The 16,985-nt window shown below is 50.1% G+C and overlaps 1 long non-coding RNA gene across 1 annotated transcript; it reads right to left on the bottom strand.

The window, feature by feature from the left end:
- Nucleotides 1-1,552: 1,552 nt before the first annotated feature.
- Nucleotides 1,553-15,205, bottom strand: LOC118916996 (uncharacterized). The gene is made up of 4 exons (XR_005026622.2): nt 14,184-15,205; nt 7,461-7,546; nt 5,077-5,367; nt 1,553-2,877 (listed from the first exon to the last, which is right to left on the bottom strand). It is a non-coding gene; the product is annotated as an uncharacterized LOC118916996 (long non-coding RNA).
- Nucleotides 15,206-16,985: the final 1,780 nt, after the last annotated feature.

Here is a 16,985-nt window from a genome sequence, read left to right as displayed (position 1 = left end):
TAAAGCAGAGGCGCAGGGCAGCGTTCAGCAAGTGGTCTCAACAAAAAGAATGTGCTGTCCACCTTTCGTGGGCTACCAACAGCAACATTTAAACACCCCATCGACTGCTCTTCTCCCCTTTTATGCAACTGTTGGTTGAATAAGAATGAGTTTTTTAAAATCTCAATTAATTTTAAGGAAGGAAACAAAGTAAGTGTTTTTCTTCTCACCAGGGAAGGCAATTTTGATGTTAAACACCTCATTGATAGTGGTAATACTGTGCAGTTAATTTTAAAGATGGGAACAAAAGAAGTGTTCTCATTCTCACTAGGGAAGGCAGTTTTAAACACTTCATTGAGGGTAGTACAGGCTCATTTGGGACAGGATAATAGCTCCTCTTGACAAGCCAATACCAAAAACCCAGGGTGAAACCTACCAGCGCTTGGAGTTTTTCACCCCCACCTACGATCAAAGGCACATTTTCTCTATTTCCTGAGAAGAGAGGTAGAGTACCGCACAATCCAATTATTTTTACAAAGCCAAGTCCCGTGGAAATGAATTCAGGAGATTACCCCATTGATTTCAATGGGGCTTGGGGTGGTGAGATCGATTCCATGGGGCTTTGTAACGGTGATGAGAGTGGGAAATTTTTATTCACCTTTATTTATTTTTCCAAGCTAGAGCTTATAAGAATCAGAATGCTCCTTTTATGACTGCCATGCGGAACTTGAACTAGTAAATAGGAGAGGAAAAGAACGTATAGTACCTCCCTGGCTATGAATTTGCTCATTATCCTGGGGGAAATCTGATTGCAGTAGTCAGTGAACTCCTGAGTGGAAATAGACATTAGTTGAAGGCTTCAGTTTGAAAATACAGAAGGAGCTAGATGTGGCAGGGCCATCTGCTGCCTAACGTGGCTCAGTGGCTCCTGGTCATAGAATTCTGGACCTCGTGTCATTTTTGCTTATCTTAAAAGCCAGAGATCATAATGCTCAGCTACTGCTTCTTAGGAAGGAGACGTGAGACACTCTTTAAAAAAAACATTCAGCTACAAAGAAGCCATCATTGCCGCTGTACAGGTGGATTTACAGTTAACCTCCTTTTGGGGATTCACAGTGCCCAGAAAGGCAAAGAGAAAGCAGGGTCCAGGCCCGCACACACCACAGTGCAGAGAGCTTGGTGACCACAGAGCATGCCTGTTGGGGCGACAGCGGCCTCCTAACGTGTAGTCCCCCTGCCTGTACCCGCCTGAACAGCCTGGCATGGAGAACACCCTCTGGGCTGAGATTCCACCGCGGAGCCCCCGCGAGCCCAGTGGGGAGAAGGGCAGTGGGCCCGGGAACTAACTCTGTTGTAGTCTGCTCCCTTTGGGGGACTTTCACATTTTGAAACTTAACTGCATTCTACCAAGGCATTCTTGAGGGTTTCTGTAAGTGAGAAGTAGGTTTTGACTATATTAAGGGCAATTTTTATAAAGGAAATATGGTGAAGCAATAAGAGAATGTTGGCCAAGGGCTCTGGTATTGAAATCTTCAAAATAAATAAATAAATAAAAGCACTCTAAGACTACAAGGCATATTATTCTATTTATTTTGTTCCAGGATAATATGTATGGTATTACGTTCACTTTTACCATATTAGGTCATTTTTCCCTGGGGGCAGCAGTATCTCTCCCAACACAGCTGGAAACAGCTTCAGTGACTTCAAATGGTAATACAATTTTTCTATGAACTCGGTCATATTACTGTCTATAGAATCCACTCTTGGGTGTTTGTGTTTCCCTCCCGGTTAGTGGAGACTTTCATCCCTTCTCGGCTTGCTGGGCTCTCAGCAGTCTGAGGAAAGTTGCTGATTGCTCCAGGCTGAGTTCTTTAGTAGCTTCCGTCAATCTGCTTAACGCTCCGCTTTAGGGCCTCCTTTGAAGCCTGGTGCATTCCTGCCCGGTGGCGGGTGCCAGGACCAAACAGCGCAGGGCCCCAAAGTGGAGTGCAAAGGCAGTCACTCCCACCGAAGCCTCCCTCTGAGGCACCCGCTGGGGCTCACCCCAGGTCTCCTGCTCTTTCTCACAATTCTAGATGGAGCTGGAGGAGACAGACAGAGGGGAAGAGCTGTGTATTCCTAGGGGATGGCACTCTGGCCTGCAGGCTGGGTCCTGAGCCCCCATTCGGAGTCAAGGACGCCTCCAGTCTGCTCTGGGGGGCTGAGAAAGCCACCCTCCCCGCAGGGCAGACCCCACAGTGTCCCTTCCCCCACACCACAGCCAGCCCGGCTGGGCAGAGGGCTTCCGGGACACACACTCTCCCTCCTGCTCCTCAGGGAAACCCACGGGCAGCCCCCTTTCTCTTGCCTCAGGACACAGCTGAAGGGTAAGGGAGCTTTGGCCAAAATCCCCTCTGGCCTCCTAGGGAGATTCTTCCCTGGGCGTGAGCTACCAGTCAATATTCTTTAGATGACCTAGACATAATTGTTTAGGGGCTGCCATGATAGCGTATGGGGGTGAAGTCTTTGACAGAAAGGGACTAATTTGTTGCATCTCATGACAAGGAATAATGACAAAAGCCAAAGCTCTTTTTCTCCATCAGGAATTTGGGGAGTTTGGGCCCGGCAGCTCTTGAGGTCCCTTTCTCTGAGGGTGTAGGATTCTAGCGCTAACTGCCCACGGAAGGTGGGAGGGTCGCAAAGGCCTCGAGTAGGCACTTAATTCACTCTTAGTCTGAATGACCTTCAGTAAAGTGCAGATGGCAACTGGGCTTGCTTGTGTATATGACAGGAGTGAAGTTTTTCGCATAAACATAAAAATCTTGAAATGAGTTTCCTCAAGCCTCCCAGAAAAGATCGTGTGGCTGTCTGGAAGCGGCTGCTCACTGCTGCCACCAGGCATCACGACAGAGGATCACCCTCCTGGGGAAAGATCCAAATTCAAAATTTCCAAGTATGATTTGTCTTCAATGCATGTGGCTTTTGCACCACCCTAAAGTGGAAAAATCTTAAACTGAGCCATGGTAAGTTGGCAGCACCTGTACCATGGACTGAGCAAGCACCCAGCCATGTTACTTGCTTGCACGGCGGCCCCTGAGTGGCGGGGACAGGGACTGGCTCTGTCCACCGGTAACTGGTTTCAGAGCCTGGCTGTGGGGCCTCCGGTGACTGAACAGCTCCAGACACACGGGGCTCCATCGGGCCTGGGGGCCGTCTGCGATATGATTTAGAGTATTGCAAAGTGGGGAAGAAAGGTATCAAGTCTTTGCAGCTCCTCATTTTCACTTGCCCTTGCATGCGGGGAGAGAGGGCTGGCGCATTTTCCTGCAGCGCCAAAGGAAAATGCCGGGGTGGGCCCGGCACAGGTGAAGGTTGATTGATAAACAACAGTGCTGTGGTATTGAGTCCTTCCAATCTCAGGATTCAAGAATGTTAGCCCAACACCCAGCAGCAGATGAGATTTTTTCTCCCTCTTAAAGATGGGATGTTGGAAGCTCAGTCAATAGGCAGTAACAGAGTCAAGAATACAATCTAGGCCAAGGGTGTTAGAGCAGAAAGGGAGGTCACACGCACGTTGGTGCACCAGTTTTCAATCTTGAGTGTGAGTAAAAACCAAATGAGGAAATTTCCCAAACCATACATTCCTGGGCCCCCTCCGTGAGATTCCAGTTCAGAAAATCCGGGCGTGGGCTCTGGATTCTGAACTTCAGGCTTTCAGGCGGCACGGTGATCACACCTGAGAAATACTAGTGAGAAGAAAGCCGGGCCTTCTGTTTGTGGTCCGGCCCCTGGGTGACTAAGAGGGACAATTCTAGGCATTTTACCCAGGGATAAAACTGATATAATTTATACCACAACATTTGTCTCCAGTGCAGCGTCTTAGGCTAACTCAGTGTTTATTAAAGAAGCAGAACTGGTTTCTCCTAAGGGTGAGCCGGGCCCCCACGTGGCATTCCAGGAAACGACTTTGGAGCCACTCCCGCCAGGCGTCCAGGGGCCTGAGTCGGATTAAGTGGTTTGGAGGGGCAGGTGCGTCCATACTCGCCTCTTCCAGTGCTTGGCGGCTCCAGGCGCTCTGGGGCCTCTGTCTCCTCTGCTGTGGATCTTGGGTCTTCCCTCTGCTTCTGACTGCTGACACTGCATAACTACGATTACAATCTTAAAACTACACATTGTCATATCGGATAGTGTAAGTCTCTACTCTTATTTTTCAAGTGTCTTCTAGATGAACTTGAGAACCTTGTCTTTAAGTCTCATTTTTGCCAAGGTCCTGTACCACCACCGCCATCCACTACCACTTCCTCGTTTGGGCTGCTGAAAGTCAGTCAATACCTTTAGAAATTAATTTGGGAAGAACTGCCGTGTCCTGGTACGGAGGCTCCTCAACCAGAAAAGTGGTTTGTGTTTCTGTTTGGATTAGATCTTCATGTATATATGGGACTTCTTCTCTCCCTCCCCCTCCCAGCCTTGGACAGGGGTGGGGAAGGGAGGCAGGCAGTGGTGCTCATGTGGCCCAGCACGTGTTCAGAGGGTGAACCGTGGAGACCGTCTGTCCCTGGAGAGGCTTCCTTCCCTCATTCTCAGTTCTCTGTCTGTCCTCGCTCGTCCCCCACAAGCCCAGCAGGCCGGTCCATCCCCTCTCAAGGTTAATAATGGCAGGATCTCCCCACCCTAGACCTTTAGCCAACGAGGGCATGGGGTGCACTGCAAAAGGAAGGGTGTACATGGGGCCTTAGCTTGAGACCCCTTTGCACCAATTTTGCCTGTTGCTCGATATCCTTTTGCTAGTATTTTATTTAGAATTTGTGCACTAGTATAAATGATGGTCTTGTGTGTGTGGAGAGACCAAGGGAGACAAGGTATTTGCAGAAGTTGGTACCAGGGTTACACTGACTCCAAGAAATGAACTGGGAAGCTCTCTTTTTTTTTCCTGTGAGCTAACAGAATTATAAAGCACGGAGTGTCAGTAATCACCACCTGGCCTGGCCTCAGAAAGCGTGTGCAAAAACAGCGCAGGCAAGGAACAATTAGAAATACGGCTTGGGGGTGGCCTTTGGCCTGGCAGATGGCTCATTCTGCTTCCAGATGTTTGTCGAATGGAACAAATTGGGTCTTTACCTTCCTAGCTGGCTGAGAGACTAAACTCTGCTGGCTTCACAGCTTGCTGGGCAGAATTTTGCAGAATCCTCCGTTTGCGTCCCTTTCAGCACTGCGCTCTGGAACGTGGCGGCGCACGGAGGGTCCACGGAGACCAGGCTCGCAGCCCTCCCAGTGGCTTCCTTCGCCAAGCCTGCGGGGAGGGAGGCAGGCTGGCTCGGAGCAGCGGCATCTGCGTGTACGGAGGGCAAGGTGGTCCGGTGGCAGGGCAGGGCTTCACTGTTGGCTTTAAAAATAATGTTCACAGCAGGTCTTTTAAAAAGGAGGCAGAAGAGGAAAGGAAGAAGTGAAAGGGCAAGCTCCCAGATTCTATTTCATCCAATTGGGACCTGGATCCTACTTCACCCAATCGGAGCTTGGTCTCTCTCCTCTCCAGTCAGCAAGGAGCTCACCCACCACCCTTAGACCCTGCCAATTGACCAGAGCCACGACCTATCACCCCACCAACTACCCCTAGATCCAGCCAATCAGCCAGAGCCACAACCATCACCCCACCAACTGCCCTAGAACCCCATAAAACCTTTGTGGTATTGAAACTCGCTCTCTTTCTCTGGCATCTTGCCACTGCGTTGGTGTAGATGAGAGATTGAGCTCGAGCTAGCTCGAATAAAGGCTCTTTGCTTTTGCATCAGTGTTGGCTCCTTGGTGGTCTTCTGGGATTCGCGACTTTGGGCACAACAGAAGGTTATAAGATGCAAGGAGATTAGACTGCGAGTCTGTTTTTTCTTTATCTTGGTAGAAGAGGAGGTCTTGCTGAGATCTTACCACCAGCAGGCTGATGGGTCTAGCTCTGTGACGAAATCTGCTGTAAATAGCACTGGAAAGTAATAAAAACCTCTTCCCATGTTTGTTAGAGTTCCACCTGCTGCCGGATGGACCAGATACCATGTGCTATGGGGGTGACAGGGACGAAGACCCCAAAGGACTTGTTGTAGCCCCTTGTCAGTCAGTCGCTTCTCAGCTAGAACCTGGTTTTATGTACATATATGTAAACTATTTATAAATGGATTATATATTTATGTACAAAATGTAAAAAACATTTCATATAATATGAAAAATATGTATGAGAAGGAGAGGAAGTGTCATCTCATTTCATACACACTGTTCACTTCCATCTATGGACATTTTAAACTAAATTACAAAGAGATTTTTCCTTCTACGTTTCACCTGCAGGGTTTATGAATTAAATGCCATTCTGACATGGTTTTAAATGACCAGATGAAGATTTAAAATCAGATTACAACGTGGCTGGAATAATACTGACATAGAAGTAAAATTGCTTTTCCATGGGAGGTCCACAGTTTCATGATTAGACCTACAAACTCAATGTCAGCAAGCCGCCTATAGGCAACTTCCCATGACCTTAGTGAAGAATGACCTGCTTCTCTGATATTCCACCTTTTCTGACGCTTAGAGAGGAAAACAGCAAAGAAAACCGAGATAGGACTGGAGGCTGGGAGCAAAAAGCAGGCGCATGTGGTACTCTGCACACTGAGGGAGGAGCGTTTTTCAAGGGAGAGAGAAGTCACTGGGTCTAGTGCTGATGGACGGTCAAGGAGAAGGAGGCCTGAGAACTGACCATTGCATTTAATAGCATGGACGTCATTGGTGCTTCTGCGTAGAGCAGATGAATGTATGATACGAATAAAAAAATGCGAAGAGGCAGGGAAAGGGGCAGATCACCTAGCACCGAACAGGAGGCTGCCATCCTAGGCTTGTCCATCACAGCCCCCGGCCCCTGCTTGCTGTCCCCTCCTGAAGCACAGCCCTCCCTGCGCGCCACCGGCTGGGCAGGGGGTCTGAGGAAGCGCTGCCCGGGCTTACGGGTTACCTCCCTGAGCTTCACTTTTAATTCCTTTCTGCCTCTCCTTTCCATCATTGCTGTTATTCCCATTTCTCTGTGAGTCAACTCATGTTTTTACTCAAAAAGCAACTTCGAGGCAGTACCGTAAATGGGAATCAGTGTCAGTTGTTGGAGAAAGCAGCCTCCAACCCTCCCAGCCTGGACTCCGTGCCGTCAGTAGAACTGGAAGCTGAAAGGCCGCACGAGGAGGGGTGCTGAGGGGGGCCGTGACGGGCAGGGCTGAGGTAAACTCTGCAATAGGCAGAGGTTATGGCACAGAGAGTGACATGTAGGTCAGAGGGCGGGAGGAGAAGTCGATTTGGAGAAAGGGGCTGAACCACACAATGGTGGTGGGGGTCCCAGGTCATCAAGTTTCACTGCCCGCATTCCAGAACCTCCCACCAGCCCCAGGCCCGCAGGACGACCCTTCCCCACCCCATCTCCTCAGGATCCTGTTCCCCATCGCTGTGTGTGCACACGAAGCCCCACCACCAGAGCCCACCTGAGGGCAGTGAGGGAGGCACAGCTCTCACTACTTTACTCCTCAGCCAAGCGTCCTTCTCGGGGGCAAGATGTGCTCAGAGGGTCCTGAATGAAAACAAAAAAAAAAAACCACAAGAGTGACTGGGATCAACAGAGAAGGCATCAGGGTTTCCCCCAGAAGGTGATGACCAAACTGGGCTCTTCCCAAGGCTCCAACAGGAAAGGGGTGGGTCTCTGTTTGGCCTCTGCCGTCCTCGTGGCGAGGCGATGAGAGGGTGAGGGGGGCCAGCTCCTCAGAGGTATGAGGCCCAAAGCTTCTGGCTGCTCTGGAGAGACCAAGAGAGACATTATCCTCAAACTGGAAGCACTGGGTGAGCAGGTCCCTGGGATTCCAGAAGTTCAGGGACTGGGTAGCAGGCATTTCTTAAAAATATCCCAGTGCCTCTAGGCCTTGGACTGAGGTTGTTATTTTTGTTGAGCTCAGGGGTAAAATTTGTTATTTCACAGTGAGTGGATAAAATTCAGAATTTGTTATGATTCTGGGCACCGGAGTCAACTATCAGCTGGACCGTCCAAGGCATCGGGAAATCTCCCAAAGTAAATAAACCATCTTTGGAAGCTCCCTAGGACCTCTGCTTCAGGACGCCAAGAAAGAAGTTTCTAGACTTATTCCTGAACCACGGGCATTAAGAAAATATTCATCAAAGTCTGGATAATTTCAATTAGATCAGCTGTAGCCTCTCAATTTTCATTTTGTGTGCTGTAGACTGAGTTTTAGACATATTAACAATGGCATTTACTGAACAACTACTTTGGGCCTTGTGTCTCAACGCTGGGAATGCAACGAGTCAGCAATAATGCTATTCCAGGCAGGAGAGGTGGTAAAGTGACTCAGCCCTTTACAGTGCAATTAGAGGTGCAAGCATGCTCTGTAGTAAAACCACCCAAGAATTATTCCGGCTTACAGCCTATTAACTTCACCATTTCCTTAATACAAAGAGAATTTTATTACCAATTTACCCAGCCAGTTAAATTAATATTTGCAAGATTTACAGAGGCTGAGACGCACTGTGAAATTCCAAGGTATGTTTTGTCAATGCCGGCTCTTCTGACTAGGTCTCTCAGTAGTGACCGAAAATATTTAGTACATTCCTCTTTTTTTTAGAGACTCACAGTGATTCTCATATAGGATTTTCTCCTGAGAAACGGAAATCGGCAGAACCTTTAAAAAGAGTCAGGAAAAATCTTGGCGCTGCTTTTGCATTTCTGTGGTTGAGCCCAGTCAGACTGGTGACCTTGGAGGAAGCCCCCTTTCCTCTCCTAGGCCGGCCCCTTCTGCCAGGAAGTGCATTTACTGGCTCAAAATTTTCCTCCTCCAGCCGACCTGCCCTTATGCTTCTTAGCCCATTCCTAAGGCTGCTGTCTCCTGCAGGCCTCTGCAGACAGCTGGTCTTCTCAGCCAAGTGTCCTACGCCTGGGCTGGGAATGCTCTTCAAAGGTTTTTGAGCAGGGCTAGTTCTGTTCTGTCCACGCCCCGCTGCCAGGCTAGGGGGGCAGTGCCTTCGGGAGAGGCCTCAGGATGGGGTGGAAACTTCCTGGCCCACTGTTCAAAGTCGCCTGGCACTGCACAGAGCAGGCTCCAGTGACTGAGAGCAGGACCCACTTCTCTGTCCTAGCTGAGTGCATGTGGGCGCTAAGCCGACACATCACCTAGCCTCTGTTTCTTCGTCTGTAAAGATGAAAGTGCCCACCTTGTGGTGTTGTACACAGACTGATGAGATAGGGCGGGACATGTCACACCTTCATCAAGTGCCAGCTCTTTCCTCTTTGCTGTGCTCCATGACCTTGACACTCCAGGGAGAAGGAACCCCAGCTGGGAGGTGGGGAAGGGCAGGCAGAGGCAGGCCCACAGGGACGTGGGGACGCACCTATGCGAGCTTGAGGGCGGAAAGCTGCAGGGTCTGTGAGTTTCTGCCACCGCCTGTGTGTCAGGCTGGCATGAAGCTATTTTGTGGCAGAGGCACTTCTGAGAACTGGCATGTTCTTGTGCATGCTGAATATCTGTGACCTCTTCTGTCCCCACTCGCCCCAATCACAGGTGAGAAACCTGAGGATATTAACTCAAATGCCCCAGTGCAGAAGCAGAGCAGGGAACCTCGCTGAGCTGGAGGAGCAGCCTGTGGCTTCCGACCCCACACACTTCTCTTCCACTAGACTGTAGCTCGCTTGAGGCTGAAGATCAAGTCTGCAGTGAGGGTTCACCAGCAGCAGGTCACTTAATGGCCCCATCTGTTTAAATTGACTTAGCTCTTCAAGTCCTGAAAAAACAGAAACTCACGTAGCACAGACCTAAGCATGGTCCCCTGGATGAGCTCTAAGCAAGAGCCCTCTGCTCCCCTGAGCCCACAACCAGACCAGCAGGGGCAGAGTTGGGGCACAGAACAAAAGGAATGCACAAATGGGCCACACCAAAGCAGTAATACAGCCCTAGCGACAATAATTATGTAGTCCCAACTGCAGCCTCTAACATCAGTGACAGCCATCACCACTCATGGAAGGTTTACCTTGTAGATGTGCTACTGGTTTTCAGGGTGACCTGTTGAGACATTAATTTCTGTTTTTCCTGTTGTTGTTCTTTCTGTTGTTGCTCCCCCCGACCCCGCCACCACCACCCTTTGCCATCCCAAGTTTTGTTTTAGCTTTCTTGTCTAACCCTAGACCATCATGTCAAGATCCACCCACTACTGAGCCCACCTGGTCAAAGACTGTCAGCCCTACAGAAGATATTTCTGTAGAGGCATAGGACAGCGTTTGAGGTGTTTGGAGGGGAAGAAGTCCAAGGTGCCAGAATGGTAAGAGGCTTGGAGAAGTTCCCTCCAGGTTGGCAATGGAAGAGAGATTGGAGTGGCCTCGGCAAGAAAGACAAGCACTGCTGCACCCTCCACCCCCACCCCAAGCCTTGGGGGAAGAGGAAAGACCTCAAAGGATTTGGCTGTGGGGTGCAGGGTAAAAATTTTTTCTTCTATCCTCATAGAGTTAGTGAGTGAGGCCTGTGAATTAAACTGATAAAAGACAGGTTAACAGAGAAAAGGCAAAGTATTTTATGTGCACAGGGCTTCACAGAAAAGAAGTAAAAACCTCCAAGAAGTGGTTAGACTTGGGGGGCTTATAGACCATTTTAACAAAGGGAGATAAATTGTGCAGCTTGATTAGACAAAAGAAAGGGATTGGGGCTCAGAGGGGTGACAAGGATTTGCTTATACAGACTGTCTTGGCGCTGGCCTTTTGCCTCCTGTGATAAGGGTTGCTCTCCTCATTGTGGCACAGGAGAAGGGGGGATATTTATGTCACCCTCACAAAGGGAAATTTATGCTGCTTTAAGGTAGTTAAGGGGAGGGGAGAGAACTCTTCCCCAGTTCGCTGATTCTCAAATGCCTTCAGCTTAAAGTAAGTCTTATGCTAAAGTGGCATATTTTGGGGTGGCATATTCTGAACACTTCATGGGATTCCTCTAAGGAGGTCAGACTCTACACTCAGGGGGCTGACAGTCTTTGACCAGGCGGGCTCAGTCGTGGGTGGATCTTGGCCTGATGGACTAGGGCTAGAAGCCCAACCCTGTTTTTTTTTGGACACCACAGATTATCAGTGATTCTTGTGTGGTCGCAGAGATGGGAAGGAGACTCCAAACATGACTGAGATTGACTTCTTCATCACACAGGCAAGTTGATTTACTATGCTTTAGAAAAAGTTAGAATGGGTCATTTTTCATACTCCAAGTTTTAGAATAAAATTCTTAACTATTGAATACATATTATCTCATTAAAAACTCCCAGTAATCTTATGAAGTAGGAATACTGTCTTCCCTATTTTGCAGAGGACTGGGGCCTTAAAGGGGCGGTAGGTAACTCGATTACTCAGGGCTGTGAAGGTGGTACTTGGAAGCCTGGAAGAGATTGCCTCCTCTCCTGTTCTACTTCGCATAATAATTCTCTACCCCGGTTTCAGCTTTGCATTTGGCTAAACCTTCACTTTGAAATGGTTTCTTCTGGGTTCCTTTCTGAGGAATTGAGTTAACCGTGCAGCACCCGCTGTAGATCTCTTCGGTTACTGCAACCAGAGGGCAAGGTTCCTTATTGGAGAATAGGGAAGCTGTTTCCTCTACAGGAGAGCACCGAAAGACGTTTATGGTGTCGCTCCTTACGCACCCCCGAGCTTACTTGCTCTCAACATGCAGAGAAGGAAATTCAGGCTCAATGTTATTAAAAAACTTAAAAAAAAAAAAAGAAAGAAACGCCATCAGAGAGTCCTTTGTAACAGTCTGGTAACCCGAACAGAAAAACCTTTGATAAAATCTCTGGGAGAACTTAAACATTTCTCCTCTCTCACTCTCCGAGTATGGGCTGCAGGTAAACCCTGCAACAAGATGACCGACTCCACCAGCATCAATAAAGACCTAATCCTGGAGGAAGGAAGTGGGGTCCGGTTTCCACTGTTGCTATAAAAAAATCAGGGCTTTGTTTCTCAGGACTGCTCTTCCAGTAGTTGTAACGCGGCGGTTTGCTTTGGCAGGAAAAGCACCTTCTGAAGACAAAGGGTGGCTTTGCGCCAGCGCGGCTCTGAGCGGGCGTGCTGTTCCACCTGGTTCCACTGGGTGGCGCTGAGGAGCCGAGACGGCGGCGAGGCCCTCGCAGCCCGCCTGTGTCGGTGGGACTCAGGCACGTCAATCAGAGAGGCCAGGCCCTAGGGGACTCCGCGGGAGGGAGAGTGGGTCACCCCCTCCAAAGCCACTCTTATTGTGGACAGTCACTATTTACTCCCTCTTATGTGTTTGGAAAACGCTGTTTTTATTGATCTTCAAAAAACCACCTACCTAGCAGTGTGCACATGCAGCTTTGAGGCAAGTCGCCTGGCTACGCCATCTCCAGCAGGCTGCCCTCAGTACCCCAGAACAGAAAAGGCAAGGGGTGGAATCCTGCCTCCCGTCCCCAGCATCTCTGTGCTGCAGAAGGCTCCATTTCTTTTTAAGAGACCTTGGCCAGTATCCTGAGTGTAGAGTAGGCTCCCAAAATCAAAGGGAACTAGGTGTAGGGGGTAGTGGGGCTTGCATTTGGACCCCACATCACAGAACCCACACCATCCTGGTGTGAAAGGCCAGGGGCACCCTCTGGGGGGGCACACACCCTAGACTCCCAAGGATGCAGGACATTCGGGCTGCTGTTATCTGCCGCTGCATCAGAAGCCAGCCCCCTGCTTAGGGGATGAGCCAGAGCAGGTCCGCAGGGCCCAGAGCCCAGGGCGGGGAAGAAGGCTCATCCCTGCTCCCCAAGGCCCCAGCCAGGGCAGGTCAGGGGCTGGAGTGGGTGCTGGCCCCGCTGAGAGCTCAGCTGTGCTGAGGGCCTCTCCCAGTTCTGCTGGCCTGTCTCAGAGCCTGGTGTCTGGGTTCCCAGGAGACAGGAAGTGGACATTGCCAGTTTCTTAGGGCCTGGGCTGGGAAACGGGCACAGCAGGTTTTTCGCATCCACCATATTCAGTTGGTTAAATCACTGCAGGGCTCAAGTTCAAGAGGAGAGCACAGAGATCCCACTTCTTGACGCAGGAGTATCAGAGAACCTGGGGACAGGTTTTCCAAGGACCACACCTGGAACACCACCTTGACCCTTCCTCTCTCCTCCTGTGACTCTGCCTCGGCCTTTGGATGGGGCTGGCTGGGGACAGTCATTGAGTTGAGCCCAGAAGGTTAGGGCAGTGGCTCCCCCTTTCTCCATCCCAGCTTTAGGATGACTTCCCTTCAGGGCTGGAAGGAAGGCTGTGGGTCATTTGATCAATGCCCCTCCCAGGAGGGCAGGCAGGCCCAACTGGAATTTCAGGCAGCCACACGTTTCCGCCTGGAGGGAGGAGGAATTCCTTGAGTGACCATCAGAACAGCCGGAGCACCAGGGTCAGTGTCCCTGAGTGGCCTCTGCCAGACCGCTGCACGGGGCCCCAGCAGAATTCCTGCTACTACTGTTAGTGTTACGGGGGGGTTATTCAGACTGGTTTGAGGTGAAGCTTTTTCGTGTTTTTCATTGTGCTTCAAAAGAGATAGAAATTAATGTCACAAGGCCCAGCCAGTCCAGGCATTTTTCTCTAGAGTTGGTGACAAGAAAATGAGAGGTTGTGCCAAGTAAGGTGGGCGCCTGAGCAGGGCTCTGGCTCAAGCCACTCGTTCACCTCTCAAATGCTGCCCAGCCACCAAGGGAGACACAGCCGTGTCACTCCAGACCCAGGCCAATGTTGAGCCCATAAGCTTGAGTGGCATGTGGCTGTCACAGCTAAAGGGGAGAATGAGAGCAAGCCAGCGGAGAGGCGAAGGACATAAATATCCTAAGTACTGAAGCTGCAGGGTGAGAGGGGCTGCAATGGCCTTTTTGCATCACTAGACATATTTTCCTGACACAGCCTGCTTCCTTTTGCAGGCTTTGTGCTAACACACACACACACACACACACACACACACACACACACACACACACACACACACACTCACACACACACTCACACTCTCTCTGCGTCCATCAGACCAGGAGCTCAGAATGACCTTCACCTGGGAAGAATTTATGAAGTGCAGCGAATAAGGTACATATTTATCTCCAAAGAGTTTCCACCCAGGGGGACAAGAGAGCCCAGGGATGTCGCTAGGAGTCAGCTCGGGATTCAGGAATTCTTTCTTTGGGAATCCCTTCCCTCTGCATTAAACACTTACCAGGTGTGCTTGTGCACAGTCCATCAAAGGCCGTGGTTCAGGTCCTCAGAGACATCACATCCTGGGAGCACTGGCAGATGTCAGGGGGTCCAGCTGGCCCTTGATGGATGGACAAGATTTAGAAAATGCAAGGGGAAGGATAGGGGAGTCACTGCAGAAGACAGGCAGGGGACAGGAAAGGAGGCTGAGGGTGTCTGTGGCAATCAATGGAAGGGCACACATTTAGGGCCCCACTGACCTGGGCTCAGCCTTGATCCCATTTTTTAGGACCTTTGGCAAAACCCTCCTTGAGTCTCCATGTCACTATCTAGGAAGTGGGGATTAAAATAACAATCTCAATAGCGTTGTGAGAAATAAGTGAGCTAGTGTACAAATGGCAGTGCTTGAGAGGTGGGCATGAGGATAAAATCTATCGATCATAGTGACTATGTAAGTGTGCATTTGGAGGACGGGGTTTGTTTTGGGGAGGAGAGGGACAGTGTGAGGCAGAGGAGGGGATTGTGGAAGCACGCAGAATATTGGTGCTAGAAGATGGGACGCCCCAGTTCCCAGATGAGTAACCCGAACCCCAGAGAATTGAAGTAACTGATCAAATGAACACTGTGTTTGTAATACCATCTGAATATCTGGCTTTGTCCAAAATACAGGATCTTTGAGGGCAGAGACCAGGACTTCTACATCTTCGCAAACCCTACCACAGGATCTGGGTGCTCAGTTCCTACTTTTTGAATGGCAGGAGGATGAGATCACTAAAGAGGCGTGGTAACTATACTGATAGCTTAATTCTGCCAGACAGTTCAACTAATCAGATCAAAACCTGCTGTCCTCAAGTGTTTAGGTATAGACTTAGCTGAGTCAGGTGGTTAAAGTGAAGGCTCCATAAACAGCTCTGGGATTCTCTCTTTTTTCCTTGGCATACCCATTATCGGAGGGAAGCAAAAGAGAAAGAAGCTATAAAAAATGGATAATACCCAATGCCAGCAAAGGTGTGGTGAAACAGTCACTCAAATGTGATTCATTCTTATGGTATTATAAACTGACACAAACTGTTAGGAAAGTAATTTGTATCCAAAGATCTATGGCTTTTGAGCTAATTATTTCACATGAGTAGATATATTTTTAAAGAATGTGTGAATTAAACAGGGAGCCCAGAAGGGTTTGGCATCTATACAATAATAATTTGGGGAATGTAGCGCCCAAGCATGATGATGTAGGGGTGTGTGTGTGTGTAAAGACAGAGTAGGGTTAGCTCTGTGTGGGGTGAAGGGACATCCGCAGGGGCAGTGGGGCAGCAGCCTGCCCAGGGTATCAGACTCCAAGCTGTAGTGGAGTGGGGATGGTGGGCAATGGAGATTGGATGCAGAGAGAGGGACTGGTTAAGTAAGGATCATGAGGGTGAAGAAGCCAGTTTCCTCACTGCTGGAGACAGTAGCTCTAACAAGGGAAATCCAGAAAACCGGACTGAAGCCTGAGGTGTAGAACTGAGAGTGCACATGCTGGTGTACACCAATAGTTGCAAACTTCACAGTGAAAATACCTTCCTTTTGTAGTCTGCGTTTACCTTTAAAAAAAAGATAAATGAGGCTGAATATCTTTTTCATTTGCTTATCATCCACTTTTAGTTCTTTCTCTGGGAAATGCCTGCTTGTATCTTTTGCCCTTGAGTTTCTAGAATATCAGTGAACGTAGCCATTCATGAATATTTTCCCAGTTTTTCAGTTTTATGTTATTTTATAGCCAAACAGGTAAAGCAAGTTTTTATGTGTTCAGGCCTGTCAATTGTTTCCCTTCTATGTTAAATGTTTTGGGTTTTGAATCATGCTTTGAACAGCATTCTCTTCCCGATTCCTCTAAAACGATGCACCCGTGTTTTTGTCGCGCACGTTTCTTTCTGTCTGCATGTTGCGGTTCAAAGTCTGATGCCTCTGGGTGTGAGGGTGGAAGGTGGGGAAATGGGAAGGTGGGGAAGACGGGAAGGTGGGAAAAGGCGAAGAAAGGTGGGGAGGTGGGAGGTGGCAGGGGTGCAGCTGCTCCCCTTCCGCCTGCGGGGGCGGGGCCTGGGCGGACGGGAGGGGCGTGGTCAGGGTGGGGTCTTGAGTCACACAGTTGCTATGTGACCCCGGACGCATTTCTTCACTTCTCTGTGTCTCCATTTCCTCATCTGTAAAACGGGGGTAACGATGGAACCCACATCAGAGGTGCGAGGTAAGGAGTAACCGAACTGGGGCGATTCACAGCGTTTACGGCTGTGCCTGGCACAGAGCATATACTCAGTAACCCTCACGTTACCCAGCACGTGCTTGCCTCTGGTGACAGGCGTGGATCGGGGCGCTGGCCGTGCCGCGCTTGGACAGGGGGAGGTGGGCGGCCGGCCCCAGGCGCGCGCCCCACTCGCTCCCCCCGCCAGGCGGCTCTGCTGCCGCCGGGATCCTGCGGTCGGAGACGCTCCCCCCCGTCCCCGCCCGCCTCGCAGGGGGACCTCCCGTCGACATGGCCGTCCGGTAGGCCCGGTGTGCTTCTTTAATAAAGGAAATTAAACACATTCTCTTAGACACACACACAATGTTTAAATAATTAACAAACGGACGATGCAGGAGAGAGACCTCCCGGGCCTGGCTGGGGTGAAGCCACTTAACAAAGGGCAGAACCCCCCCGCGGGGCCTGGAGGCCGCTGGTCCTCGGCTTCTGCGCCTGCTCACGCCGGCGCTGCCCAGCTCTGCCCGCTCCCGCGTTCTGCCCCGCGCCTTCTGCTGTGCCTCCTCTACGCCGCAGGCCACCTCTGCTCCCTGCCCTCTTACCCAC

The sequence above is a fragment of the Manis pentadactyla genome, chromosome 7 (genome assembly GCF_030020395.1).
Source record: "Manis pentadactyla isolate mManPen7 chromosome 7, mManPen7.hap1, whole genome shotgun sequence".
In the NCBI taxonomy this organism is placed as follows: domain Eukaryota; kingdom Metazoa; phylum Chordata; class Mammalia; order Pholidota; family Manidae; genus Manis; species Manis pentadactyla.
This window is presented reverse-complemented; position numbering and strand designations above follow the sequence as displayed.